The 14,754-nt window shown below is 41.8% G+C and overlaps 1 protein-coding gene across 2 annotated transcripts in view; it reads left to right on the top strand.

Annotated features, from left to right (window-relative positions):
- The window catches only part of IMMP2L (inner mitochondrial membrane peptidase subunit 2), a 477,803-nt gene that overhangs the window by 313,822 nt on the left and 149,227 nt on the right, over positions 1–14,754 (top strand). The gene's annotated exons all lie outside the window — the stretch shown is intronic.

Genomic DNA, 14,754 nt, shown 5'->3' with positions numbered 1-14,754 from the left:
TAAAATATATTTTTATTGACTTCAGAAAGGAAGGGAGAGAGATAGAAACATCAATGATGAGAGAGAATCATTGATCAGCTGCCTCCTGCACACCCCCTCCTGGGGATCAAACCTGCAACTGAGTTGTGTGCCCTTGACCAGAATCGAACCTGGGACCCTTCAGTCCATAGGCCAAAGCTCTGTCCACTGAGCCAAACCGACTAGGGCTGATAAAAGTTTTTTTAAAAAGCAGAGAGCTCAGAAACAGTGACTGTTTCATCAAAGAGAGGATGTGTAAGAAAAGGCTCGGCTGGCAGATAGGATGACGGGAAAGAAGCAGAGTGAAGAGCAAAGAGGAGGTCAGCATGACCCGAAGCTAGGATGGAAGGGCCACCAATGCAGCAGGCAAGCCCGAAGGGGACAGGGAGGCGCTGCTGCGGAGACATCCCTGTCTGTAGTAATAGGAAGCCGTTGTGCTGGTTATTGTTGGAGCCGTGTATTCCCCATGCACCCAGCAGACACCGGCACTGAGTGCCGTTCACAAATTGGACAAGGTTAGTCCTTCGGTCTGTGTCTGGGGGAAGGAACGGCCCATCGCAGGAGGATCAGGAGGGCCCTGCAGACCTGGGCTTCCATTCAGAGGCCGACGTGAGAAGTTGGAATGTGATCCTATGGTGACAAGGACACACGGACAAGATTGAAAAAACATGCTCATCAGAAAACTTCCAGCTTCGCTTCTGTTACTGGACCATGCCACTTAAAAAAAAATATTTCTTTTATTGATTTTTAGAGAGAGAGGAAGGGAAAGTGATAGGGAGGAAAGGAAAGAGATAGAGAGATGGAGGCATCAATAAGAGAGAAACATCGAAACAGGGATGTCTTCTGCACGCCCCCCACTGAGGATCAAGCCTGCAACCTGGGCATGTGCCCAGACTGGGAATGGAACCGTGACCTCTTGGTTCATGGGTCAGCGCTCAACCACTGAGCCCCACCACACCAGCGGGGCTATGCCGCCTTTAGTAAGTTATAGAATATTCAGTGTGATGAGGGCAAAACTGAATTATATTGTGAGTAACACAACGAGGCTGTATTGCGATTTCCAGTGTTGAATATGTTGGCCTGTTGCACATAAACGTTTAGAACAAGCCGCACTCCAAGGAGTCAGGTGTTGGCCCTTCTCTGTTGTTACTATGCTGAGAAGCTCCTAGGATGGACGTGGCCTGGCCTCTCTCAACCCCCGAGAGGCTTTGTCGGGGCCTTAACATTTGCATAATGCTATGTGCGGAGCACTATCATTCACTAATCTTTTGTGGACTCTGCATGGACCATCCTAAATGTTGTGGTTTGAAATATCAGTATTATGTAAACAGGTCATAGAATGTATGCTAATCCACTGTCACTTATGAAATTTACTTTTAATTATAACACATGCATTTTCATCTTTTTGCATGAAAAGTACAAGCTTTTCTTTTCCAGGAGAGAAAAAAGAAAGAGCATGAAAATGCGCTACTAAAAAGGTGACACGTCTGAACGGGTTCATTCTTGGCCAGAATGTGCCGTTGTTAGGAGTGAATCACCCAGGACAGTCGGGTCCGGTCTCATGGGTCTAGCTTCCTGTATGTCACATGACTGGAGACCGACAGAGGTTTTCAAGAGGAAATGAAGTCCAGGCTTATGTTTCTAGAAGCCAATCTGGACAGCAGGGTGGCCACATGCAGAAAGGCACGGGCCTCAGGGAGGTTGGTTTTGTGTATGCGGTAACCCAGCCACAGGATAATAAAGGCTTCTATTGGGAAAGTAGCAGAGGAAAGGTGCCGGGGTCCAACCCCAGCGGGTCCAGGGGTCCCCAAAGGCGTGGACGGAGTCGGCGAAGAAGGAATGACACGGAGACAGCGTTCAGTTGATCAGCAACCTAGCCAGGATCTCTAGCCCGGATCTCCAGCCAAGTTCTGGTCTGGATCTCCAGAGAGGTTCTGCTTCGGATCTCCAGCGAGGTTCTGTAGCCATGTTCCTCGCTAGGTTCTCCAGCCAGGTTCAGTGTCCAGGTTCCAGTCAGGTTCTCCTGCCAATCTCTGTAGTCAGGTTCAGTCCAGGATCCCTTGCCATGTTCTCCCGCTAGGCTCTGTCTCTAGGCTCCGAGGCCAGTCCCTCTCCAGGATCCTCCGGCATGCTCTCTCCAGCAAAGTTCTTCTGTCTCTAGGCTCCGTGTAGGTTCTGTCTTCTTGATTCTGTTCTAAGTTCTGAGTCTTGCTGTCTTGTTACATCTGTATTTATACCAGTTGATTCAATCCTATCAATCTCAATTACAAAGGTTAGGGCGTTTCTTATCTCCATTCCAGGGAGTAAAGATTATGTAGCTTAAGCATGATTAAGTTAAAGTGATTAATTACCCGCCTGGCACTTAGTTGAGGGGTTTTATTCCCTCCCTAACTTCAGGGGAAAATCCCTACCTGGGGAAACAACCTTTCTCAGAGAGGAGACCTTGGTTAAAACACAGAGTGCCAAGAAGGTGAGCAAACATATTAAGAACAGTATGCCATATATGCCAGGTCCCTTGAAACAGCAAGCATGGACCGGCTCCCGGCAGAAAGGAAGCTTTTTAAGGCAGAAATCCAAGCCAGTTGGTCTGACCCCAATGCCTCTGATCCTTCTACTGTTCCAGCTTAGCTTATTACCTGCTCATGTCCTAGAGGTAGATAGAAAACTGATGGAGTCATCTTGAAAAGGGACATTTTTGATGCTGGTTTGATGTGTATTTTTCTTACTCTGCTATTGCCATTTGGGTTAAGGTTTTTGGTTTTTTTTTGGTTTTTTGGTTTTTTTTGCTATTTCAGAGGGATTTATAGCCTGGCTGGTGTGGCTCAGTGGTTGAACATCTACCTATGAACCAGGAGGTCACAGTTCGATTCCCATTCAGGGCACATGCCTGGGTTGCTGGCTCGAACCCCAGTGTAGGGTGTGCAGGAGGCAGCTGATCAATGGTCTTTCTTATCATTGATGTTTCTATCTCCCTCTCCCTCTCCCATCCTCTCTGAAATCAACAAAAATATATTTTAAAAAACACTATAAAAGAGGACATAAGGAAGGCCAAGAAACATATGAAAACATGCAAATCAAAATGACAGTGAGGTACCATCTCACACCTGTCAGACTGGCTATCATCAACAATCAACAAATGACAAGTGCTGGTGAGGATGCGGAGAAAAAGGAACCCTGTGCACTGCTGGTGGGAATGCAGACTGGTGCAGCCACTGTGGAGAACAGTATGGAGTTACCTCAGAAGACTAAAAATGGAACTCCCATTTGACCCAGTGATCCCACTACTAGGAATATATCCCAAGAAACCAGAAACGCCAATTAGAAAGGATATATGCACCCCTATGTTCATAGCAGCACAATTCACCATAGCTAAGATTTGGAAACAGCCTAAGTGCCCATCAGCAGATGAGTGGATTAGAAAACTGTGGTACATATACACAATGGAATACTATGCTGTGGTAAAAAAAAAAAAGGAACTCTTGCCTTTTGCAACAGCATGGATGGAACTGGAGAGCATTATGCTAAGTGAAATAAGCCAGTCAGAGAAAGATAAATACCACATGATCTCACTCATTTGTGGATTATAGAGAACAACATAGACTGATGAAAAGGGACAGACCCAAAGACTGAGAAACAGCGATCAGGCTATCAATCCCCAGAAGGAAAGTAGGGGAGGGCGGGGGTAAGGGGAAGAGATCAACAGAAGGACTTGTATACATGTATATAAGCCAAACCAATGGACATGGACAACGGGGGGATGGGAGCATGAGTTTGTGTGTGGGGGGGAGGTTGGGGGTTAATGGGGGGGATGAGGACACATTTGTAATACCTTAATTAATAATAATAAAAAAAAATGGAACTCCCATTTGACCCAGTGATCCCACTTCTAGGAATATATCCCAAGAAACTAGAAACACCAATCAGAAAGGATATATGCACCCCTATGTTCATAGCAGCACAATTCACCATAGCTAAGATCTGGAAACAGCCTAAGTGCCCATCAGCAGATGAGTGGATTAAAAAACTGTGGTACATCTACACAATGGAATACTTCGTTTTGGTAAAAAAGGGAAGGAACTCCTACCATTTGCAACAGTGTGGATGGAACTGGAGAGCATTATGCTAAGTGAAATAAGCCAGTCAAAGAAAGATAAATATCACATGATCTCACTCACTTTTGGAATACAGTGAACAACATAAACTGATGAGCAAAAACAGATCCAGAGACAGAGAAGCATCGATCAGACCGTCAAACCTCAGAGGGAAGGTAGGGGAGGGTGGGGGTAAGGGAGAGAGATCAACCAAAGGCCTTGTATACATGCATATAAGCCTAAGCAATGGACACAGACACCAGGGGGGTGAGGGCATGAGCGGGGGTGGGGGGGAAGGGGGGGAATAGGACACATATGTAATACCTTAATCAATAAATAAAAGAAAAATAAAAACACTACATGGTTTAAATACTAAACTCTTAGTGACGAACTAAACAACAGGGAGGGGAGCACTTACCCAGTTCTCCCCTTGGTGCTGCCTGGATGTGCACAGGCCTAGGTCCTTAGGAGGATGGATGCTCAACCAGTATCCACTCCCATCCTAGGCGGCTGGACAGCCTGCCTCTCTGCTGCCTGGCCAGGGCTTTATCGTAACCCTCCTTTCATACTTTGCATTTCACCTCTAGTCCTTTATACGATTTGAACAAAACAGGTAGAATCCAATAAGTGTTAATTATGCCTGGAGGACTGAGCGAGATTGCAGTGGCCGCTATGCAAAGCCTTTCCTACGTGACTTTGGGGGAGGTGTTGCACCTCTAGATTCTGGTAATTAAATTTCTAAATGAAGATGGGGAAGGGAACAGTATGTGGAGGCAGCAATTTCTGAAATCAACTTTGAGAAAATGTTTAAGTTTACTGCAAAAAAGTCATGTTTATTATCAATCTGCCAACTGCTGTCTGTGTCCATGAGTTTTTTCTTTTCTTAATCTCTCCACCTCTTTCCCCCAGCCCCGCAGCCCTCCTCCCCTCAGGCAGCTGTCGGCCTGTTCTCTATTTATCAGTCTGGTTCTATTTTGTTTGTCAGTTTATTTTGTCCATTGGATTCTGCATAGGAGTGACATCAGTGGTACTTGTTTTCTCTGAGTGGCTTATGTCACTTAGCATAACCAATGTCACCCAGTAAATTCAATTAAAAAAGATTGTATCAACCGTTATTTTTAGAAAGGAGGTCAGAGATTTGTTGATGTGTCTTTACCTTGACAATGAGGCTCTTAGAAATCCAGGGTCAAGTAATTTGCTTCCTTAAGTTCCTCTCAGTATTTAGTTGTTGTTGCTTTTTTGTTTGTTTCAGGTGGAATAACTATAAAAAGCTTCTGTGATGGCAGAATTTGTCAATTTATTTATATTTTAAAATAAAACAAAATTATTCATGTGGAATTCATCAGATGTTTCCACTTCAATGCGGATTTTTTGACTGATAATTGCATGCTTCTAAACAGAATCAAAATTATGAATGTGTGATGTTTAATGATGATAAGCATAACTTTAAAGCTAGAGTCCTAAATGGAGCGGGGAGGATGTTAGGAGGTTAGAGTTAATGACTTTTAATCTATGGGTGTTTATTTGGGGGTATTATGGGATCATAGTTACTGGTTCTATTATATGACTTTTCAAATTAGGTGAGAAAAACTACCATTTCCACAAAAGACTTAAATTGCAAAAATCCTACATCATGTCTTTTCAAATACGCATTGGTTTGCACAGAGCAGACCTGCCCAGTGACAGCAGCTCTTTTTCAATAATTCCTGGAGCCCAGAAATTTGCTTCAGTTTTGACCCTGGGGGACCCCCTCCAGGGATCAGAGAGTGGCTAGGTCTTCATGTCTATGTGGCCCTAGGATTGTCTACTGAGGCGGCTGACAGAGGTGCAAATTGTGATGTTCTGTGTATCACTCCCCCTTACGTAAGCGCGCATGCCGTCGGAACTCAGCTAAAAGTACTTGACTTTGAGTAACTCGCGATCCAGTGAGGGCTAGCATGTCACCCCGGATAGGGAGTTCCACATCCGTGGCTTCTTCATGGAAACATGTACCTGATTCCGTTTTGTACATTTGCCTCAGTGACGCACTAGGGTCTAGCTTTTGGAGGAAGTAGCTCAAATGGATCTGTGATATTTTCAAAACTGTGGCAAATACGCGGGGAGAACCCCCGTGTTGCTTCAGGTTTTCTAGTAGAACCCGAAGCCAGAGGCAAGTATTAACAATTGTGGATAGTGACCCATGGCCAATCCTCACTGGGACAATAAAAATGCCTTTGATTTTTAAAAAAAAAATCTTTTTTGTTGAAAGTAGTACATATGTCTCCTTCCTCCCCCCATTGACCTCTTCTAGCCCACCCCCTCCTGCCCCAGGCCTTCACCACCCCATTGTCTGTGTCCATGGGTTAGGCATGTATTCATACGTGTTCTTGGGGAAAAAAATGTCTTTGGGAAAGATCTTGTCATGTGTGTTTGACCTTCAGTGCCCCTCTATCTGTTCTTTAATTAATTCCTCTGTATTTATTTAGTTCCCCATTTCTTTTTCCAAGAAACAAGAGAACAACGGGTAAGAGAAGGTACTTTTACTCCAGACACTAGCACAGTTGTTGGGACTCCCCTATGTGACAGGTGGCAGGTGCTTTTCTGGGTGGTGCTGTCTCCACCGAGCAGACACAAGGGAGGCGGCCGAAGTGGCAGAGAACCGGGTGTGAGGCTAAAAGTTAGTGAAAAGGTAGTGAGACAACCCTCAATGTTTACTTTAAACATTTTGTGGTGCCCCGGAGAGTAGTTATAATTGTTGATTTTGGCAGGCCCAGCCTTAATAGTAAGCTTAGCAAGGTTTTCCTCAGTGGTGTAGAAAGCATGACCAATTGGTTTGATTTGCCAAATACAGACCTAACTGTAGGCAAGAATTGTTAATTACCCACATAATTTTAACAGTGTGACTGCTGCCAAACCCAATAATTCAATTCTCTCAAAGCCCTAATTTGGGTTAGTATCTCATTGACCACCAGTATTGATAGAATTAATGAGATAATCACAAATCTTTCACTTTTAATTTGTGTTAGGTGCCCTGCAACTTCTCATTCTTTGAGGAGTTAAGAACTGGAGAAAAACTTGCTTTAACAAACTATTAAATTTTGAGAAAAGCAGATTAGAAAACATTGTATACTATTTCATTTTTAAAAAAATAAGTATGTATACAGATTTTTAAAAAGAAGAAAAGATAATTACCAAAATGTTCCTAGAAGTTATTTCTGGATGATGGGAACAAGGGTGATTTTGAAAAAGAAAACAACAACAACAAAAAATCAAATATTAAGAAGCCCAAAACACCCAGGACGTCTTTGGAGACATGTGCAGTGATAGGCAGACAGGTGGTCCATGCGCCATGGAGACATTAGCATATGCTCTGTGGATGGATATAGATATCCATATTGTACCTATGTCTTTGCCTCTTATGAAGCTCGAGAGGAATAACTTATTAGACCAAATGGTTGACCCAACTCATGACCATCTCTAAATGTAATACCAAGTATTGACCTTCAAAATATCAATAATCGTGGGAGGAGATTTGACTTTGGATGGTAAACACACCATGGAATATACAGATGATATATCATAGATTTGTACAGTCCAAGCCTATATACTAATTCAATTAGCCAATGTCACCCCAGTACATTTAATTTAAAAAAATTATAAATAGCAGCAAACTTCCTTAAATTCCTTTATGGATCTTTTCATTAATTATTAATTTAAATTGCTATTAAGAATTATCATTTAAAATTATATTTATATATTTCTAATTATTTTTTGCAAAGACACACAAATGTTAAAAGAAAATGTTTTGGATTTAGCAAAATTTTGGATTTTTCTTTTTTTAACAGAGGGCTTTGTGTTTTTGATATATTTCTTAGATCTATCAAGGTATTTTGACATCAAAGAGTCAGGAGTGTTCTCTGTGAACTTTGTATAAATGTTAATCTATTCAAACTGGGATTAACGAATTTTCTTCTTTCTCACATGAATATATGGAATACTTAGTGTAGATGATAACCTTATTTTAAATAGGATGTGTTTCTGTTGATAACAGTGAGGTTTGTTTATCTCATATCAAAATTTACCATGGATAAACAACTTTTTAGAAAGAATAAAAATAGTGTGAGGCTGCCACCATTAATTTCTCTTTGGTGTTACTTACACATTTTATATATTGGTTTTTAAACTGAAATCCCACTGCAAATAATAACGGCCACCATGAGAAATCATAATACAGTTTCTGAGTAACAGATGGAGAATCTGATACCCCCAGTGCTGGTCTCAGTTCTAACAATCTGATTTGTGCTTTGGGGAAAATATTCATTTGTCTATGGTATACCTTTAGTATTGTAAAATATACCCAATATTTCGCTTTTTAAAAATATTTAAAATTCCCTAATTAAATTAGTTTGAGCATTTTAAAATATTCAGAATAAATGCCTAGAAAATGTACTAATAAGTGGCATAGCTATTATACTAAGGAGAAAACACTGAAACAATGAATGTGAGTCTGAAAAATGAACAGATGTCTCACTGGTCACCTCCCTAGGGCTCACTCTGAGCTTCTCCAGGGCTTTGGATTTCTGGTTGTGCTGGTTTTCAAGGATGTTCTCTTGGAAAGAACTGAGAAGTTATGTGTTTTTCCAAGTTTCCATTGATGTTTTTAAATTAGAGTCTAAGAAATATACCGAGTGATTGCTACCAGGCTGATACATCATTTTGGATATTCATGAAACAATGACTAATATCAGTCATGAAAAAGAGAATTAAGGAAGGGAACTCAGACATGTGCAACAACGTGGGATAACCTTGAGTACACCACGCTAAGTGAAATAGGCTGGACACAGAAGAACAAATAGCCTATGATTCTTCATATACGAGCTACCTAGTTGCGACATATTGGTGTGTTTCTCATGATCTAATGATCATTAAATACTCATTAGTTGTTTAAGCACCAGTGACTGAAATAGGACTGGGTGCAATGAGAAGGTTAAGACACTCACTGCTTTCACATGTATGTCTCCTCGTGGAGACAGGAATAGTCTATAAATAAACTTCCCACAGGAAGCAGATGGGAACTTCTTAAATGTCACGTGATATCAATGCTCTAAGAATTCAAGAGAAGTAAGAAGATTCACACTCTACCTTTCGGCTTTGTGGCTAGCTTTTCACAACCAGACATTCACTGCTTCTACCATACCTTCAAAACCCATTTTCACTTTGACCTCAAAGTTATTTTCTTGTTCTGGTTTGGTGTTTTAGGTGTAATATGACTCTATACAACCAGGCTTAATGAAACTAAAAGTAGGTGGAAACACTGAAGCTCCCTAGGAAAAAACCAATGCACTATTCATTGACATACCTGAAATTTACACCGAAAGCTTTACTTTTTTGCATTTGGTAAGATTTCTAATGAAGCCAGTGTGTCACTGTAGCTGTGCTCACGTGTGTCTGCCTCAAGGGACCACTGGGCACCGAAGCTGCAGCCAGAAATGAAGAGGCTCTCCTGGAAGCTGCCATGGCACCGGGTCAGTGCATCACTTCAGCGGCCTCCAGCAAAGGGTCCTGGAAACTAGCTTTTTGGATCCAGATGGTTGTTTAGGTGGCACTTGAGAAACTGCATTCTCCAAAGCTAAGGTTAAGGTGATAAAGTGGCTGAGCCTTTCAGCACTTAAAGGAAGGCGGAGGGGAAACGAAATAGCCATTCAAACAGCAAATAATTAATTGAGTGTCTTTGTTAACAGGAGGAGGTCAAGTACACATGGCCACAGCAGTGATACAGTCTGCATTCCAAACAGCTGAGTCTTTGCCTTGGAAGTGATTAGAATGGATTGTTGGGAACTAATTAAAATGTGCTTTTAATTTAGAAGGGTGCTGATGTAGTTTGAAAGATACTTGAAGAGATTCAAGTGTGGTCATTCCCCTTACTTTCTGTTCTGTGCTCCATGTCCTTGTCTTTTCTTTTAAATCTGTTAAAGCATGTGCAATAATTCTACAGTAGGATATTGATTGTCTGATTAGATTAGTGTAGCTATGAGTATATAGACTTTTGAGTATTAAAAGTTCATCAAAAGGAGGTATGACTTTTCCAGAAATACTTGAATTAGCTACTTCTTACTCATAGAACTCCTCTGAACATTGCAGCTAAATCTCTAGCCTGGAATTATACGTACTTAGGGGACTGTAATAGTAAAAGATGGGATGTTCAGGAAGTTTTCCTCCTTTGTTTAATACAAAGCAATGTAACGGGAAATAACTGTGCTGAAAACAGAGGGCCCAAAGCAAACTGGCATATGTTCTCATTGGAAGATGGTATCTGAGACGCATGAGTGTCCAACATATACAGGGTGGTATCGGAGAAAATTTTTGGACAAAAGAATTGGGAAAGACCAGGGATAGGTCTTGGATTGCGCTCTAGAGAATTGGACAGGGGTGTCTGTGTGCCAGTGGCCAGCTGGGGGGAACGGCTGGGCCCGGCCAGGCAAGCAGATGACGCCATGTGCTGGGGGAGGAAGGGCCTGCTGGGAGACCTAGAGATAAACGGGTTCCTTTAAGAACAGAAGTTAGACATGCCCTTTCATCTTCGTATTTTTTAGTTGAAAGTGTTGATCAACTATCATGGTAGCATGTATCGTCGTATGAACTGCGGGAGATGAAATGCCTGGGAAAGGTTTCGGATGTCTTAGCAGCCGCGCTGTGGACATGGCACTCACGCTGAGCGGGTGACGCTGCCGTTCCCAGAGGGGAGCTGTGGCAGGTGGATTGCACATCCCCAGCCTCAAGGGTTTTGTTTCTGGAGAGAATGTTCGGAGACCATTCGGTCTGCTATCGGGGGCATCAAGTTGACATTTTCAGGGGAGCCAATTGTATGGAGTTGTTGGGGCCTAAGAACTTTCCTGCAAAACACAGGTTCTGTGCTTCCCAATCTAACCAGCTCAGGGGGTTTGAGCAGAACGGGCCGTATTACACTTCTAACCTCCACTGTCAATGTTCAGTGGAGATTGAGCACTTTAGAGAAATCATGCTAGTTTCCATGTGGAATTTCACCTAGAGAGAGTGCTTAGACCAAAGACATGACTCTATTGGGCCTGTCACAGGATAAAAATGGCAACATTTCCATCAAGGTAGGGAGTGAAATTTAAGAATACTGCCTGGCTGGTGTGGCTCAGCGGTTGAGAGTCAACCTATGAAACAGGAGGTCACAGTTCAATTCCAGGTCAGGACATGTGCCTGGGTTTTGGTCTTGGTCCCCCATAGGGGGCGTGCAGGAGGCAGCTGATCAATGATTCTCTCTCATCATGGATGTTTCTATCTCCCTCTCCCTTCCTCTCTGAAATAAAATATATATATATATGTTTTTTTAAAAAAGAAGAATATTAAGTATCATAAATCTTACACCTATGCTGGACTATTCCCTCCCCACAACCACGCTTGTTGTTCTGCCAAATCAAACTGAGTCCTGCCGTGCGGAGACCACCCCAGGCCTCTGCCCAAGTCTCCCAGAGCTCCCGCCTAATTAAATCATCTGCAGGAAATGGAACAGTTAAAACCCAGGCTCCAGAAATAAATGCTGCGAAACAATGCTCACTCCGGAAACACTCAAATGACAAATGTAAATGCAAATGTTGGTATCATGGGGCAGGGATGCGCTGTCCCTACAGTACGGTGAAATCCTTCACTTGTTATTCTTCACGTCCTGGGATCTGCAAGTGGCTGGGCCGCTCCCAATGTAAATCCGCAACAATTTCCATGTCACTTCCACGGATTTCAAAGGACCGCATCCAGCAGCCTAATGATTAAAGTACAGATTTTTGAGCAGTAATGGGATTAATGTTAGTAATAGCTTCTTTTCATTTTGAATCATTTGATTAGATCCAAGTTTAATATTACATTAAAATTTATAGATATATCTGAGTAGTAATTCATAAGACTTTAATTATATAGATAGCTCACTTTGCATATTCTATTTTGCTTCTTCGTGATCTTAAAATATAGATTAATTTAGAAATCTAAACGAGTTTTCAAGTATCTCAAAAGCTTACAGACTGTTGGCATAGAACAGTGGTTCTCAACCTGTGGGTCGCGACCCCTTTGGAGGTCGAACGACCCTTTCACAGGGGTCGCCTAAGACCATCGGAACACACATATATAATTACATATTGTTTTTGTGGTTAATCACTATGCGTTAATTATGTTCAATTTGTAACAATGAAAATACATCCTGCATATCAGATATTTACATTACGATTCATAACAGTAGAAAAGATTACAGTTATGAAGTAGCAACGACAATAATTTTATGGTTGGGGGTCACCACAACATGAGGAACTATATTAAAGGGTCGTGGCATTAGGAAGGTTGAGAACCACTGGCATAGAATATTGTTTTATGCCGATAAGGCTTGCTTTTCCTGTGGTTTCATGAGCATCAATATCGCACCAACATTCAGTGGGGGAGCTGGTCATTAGTTCAGGCCTCACCCCTCCCGGGGAGGTTTCTTCTCAGGGAATGTCACATGACACCAACAGCTGCCACCTGCTAAGGGGCTTCCCAGGACTGAACCCAAATGCAGACAGCCCCCTCTGAGCCCCCCCTTCCTTTTGTTCTAGGACCTTCCTGATTTTTCCCAGTGCAACTGCACGTACATTCTCTCCAATGACAGAGGTGAAGTCGTGGTACACATCAGATAATCTCACTTGCATTTTCGATCTATACATTCGGTTGATTTTTCCACATCATTAACATTTTTTATAACATCATTTTTAATGACTTGGAAATATTATGTGGATGGACTATAATTTAGTTAACCAAGCTATTCTTGTTGAATTAATTTATTTTATTTTTTAAAACAGATGACATCCAAGTAGATGAAATTATGTATAAGTTCATAATCATTTCATTTGGATAAATTCCAAAATGTGTAATTGTTATGTTAAAAAGAATATAAAATCTTGACATACTTACAGAAAGGCATTTAGGCACTATACAGTTTATATTTATATTAGCCATGTCCCTAAATCCTCAACAACAAACTGTGCTGTTATTATTATTTCTTTGTCAATATAATAGGAAAATATAAATACTCCATTGTTTTAATATGAATTCTTTGGTGATCACTGAGGTTGAATATCATAGGTTTCTGGTTGTCTATGGAGACACATGGGAGGGAACTTTCTAAAAACAGCCCAGCTCAGAGGACTAGTCTTCTCTCATCCGGGGAGCGCCCTCACTCTAACTGCACACGAGTGACATTACATGTAGAGGAATAGAATGTGTAGTCAATTCAGTGAAGAGGAGAGTTCAGTCAAACACTCTGATCAAATTTGCTTTTAAAATAAAAAATAAATGTAGTGAAAAATTGTGAGATGAATTGTCATAAGTTGATGCAAATGGTTGAGGTGACTTCATTTTCTCTGCAAGATGTAACGTAAATCACTACTCTTATTGACACTTTTTCTTTCCTTTGATGAAGTATTACAATTTGAATATATTTAACCTTTTTAGTTTTAGTTTTTGTGCATTTACCTTTTTTTCAAAAAATATTCAATTCAATTCAAATGACACTTGAACTGAAAATATTTTTTAAAATATTTTTTTATTGATTTTTTTTTAGAGACAGGAAGGGAGAGGGGCAGAGAGATGGAAACATTGTTGAGCTGCCTCCTCCATGCCTCACACTGGGGATCAAGCCTGAAACCCAGGCATGTGCCCTGACCAGCAATCGAACCACTGGCGACCTCTTGGTTCATGGGTAGATGCTCAACCACTGAGCCACACTGGCTGGGCTGGAAATATTTTTATCCCTGATTTTCAAATACATATTCAGTGATCACTTACATGAAACAGGCCCATTCAGTCAAGAGGTTTTAAGTCTTATTGGTAGGAAATGGGACATATTAAGATTGAGTTACCCATTGCCATGTAACAGATGATCCCACCAATCTTAGCAGCTTAAAACAAACCTTATCTCACATATTATATCTATTTTAAATAGATTTTTATTGATTTCAAAGAGGAAGGGAGAGGGAGAGAGAGAGAGATAGAAACATCAATAATGAGAGATAATCATTGACTGGCTGCCTCCCTGTACGCCCTCTACTAGGGATCAAGCCTGCAACCCGGGCATGTACCCAGAATGGGAACCGAACCCTGACCTCCTGGTTCATAGGGCGACACTCAACCACTGAGCCATGCCAGTGGGGCTCACACATTTTCTCAGGATCAGGAAGCCAGAGCCAGCTGAGCAGGTGGGGTGCCTGGCTCAGGTCTCTCATCGGGTGACAGTGAAGCTATAGCCAAGCTGCACCCTGAAGACTTGACTGGGGCTGAGGGATGTACCTCCAAGTCCCTTCACATGATGGTTGGCAGACCTCACTTATGCCCTTGGGAAGGGCTGCTGGGCACAGCTTCTCCCAGAATGAGAGAGACCACAGATAGAGTGAAGGGGAGGGGAGAGAGGGAAGGAGGCAGGAAGAGAGGGAGGGGTATTCATTTCGATAAAGGCTGTTACTTCAAGTAATTATTTACCATAAGCTATTGGTCACAGCTTAAATAAATGATGTCTGTGTTAAGCATATCAGACCCTAGCCATTTCTTTGAGCTGTCAGTAGCCTTGTTTTAGCACTCTGAATGACATAATCTTTAAGTGCCTAAACCTAAATATAGTTTA

This window comes from Myotis daubentonii, chromosome 10 (genome assembly GCF_963259705.1).
Source record: "Myotis daubentonii chromosome 10, mMyoDau2.1, whole genome shotgun sequence".
In the NCBI taxonomy this organism is placed as follows: Eukaryota; Metazoa; Chordata; class Mammalia; order Chiroptera; family Vespertilionidae; genus Myotis; species Myotis daubentonii.
This window is presented reverse-complemented; position numbering and strand designations above follow the sequence as displayed.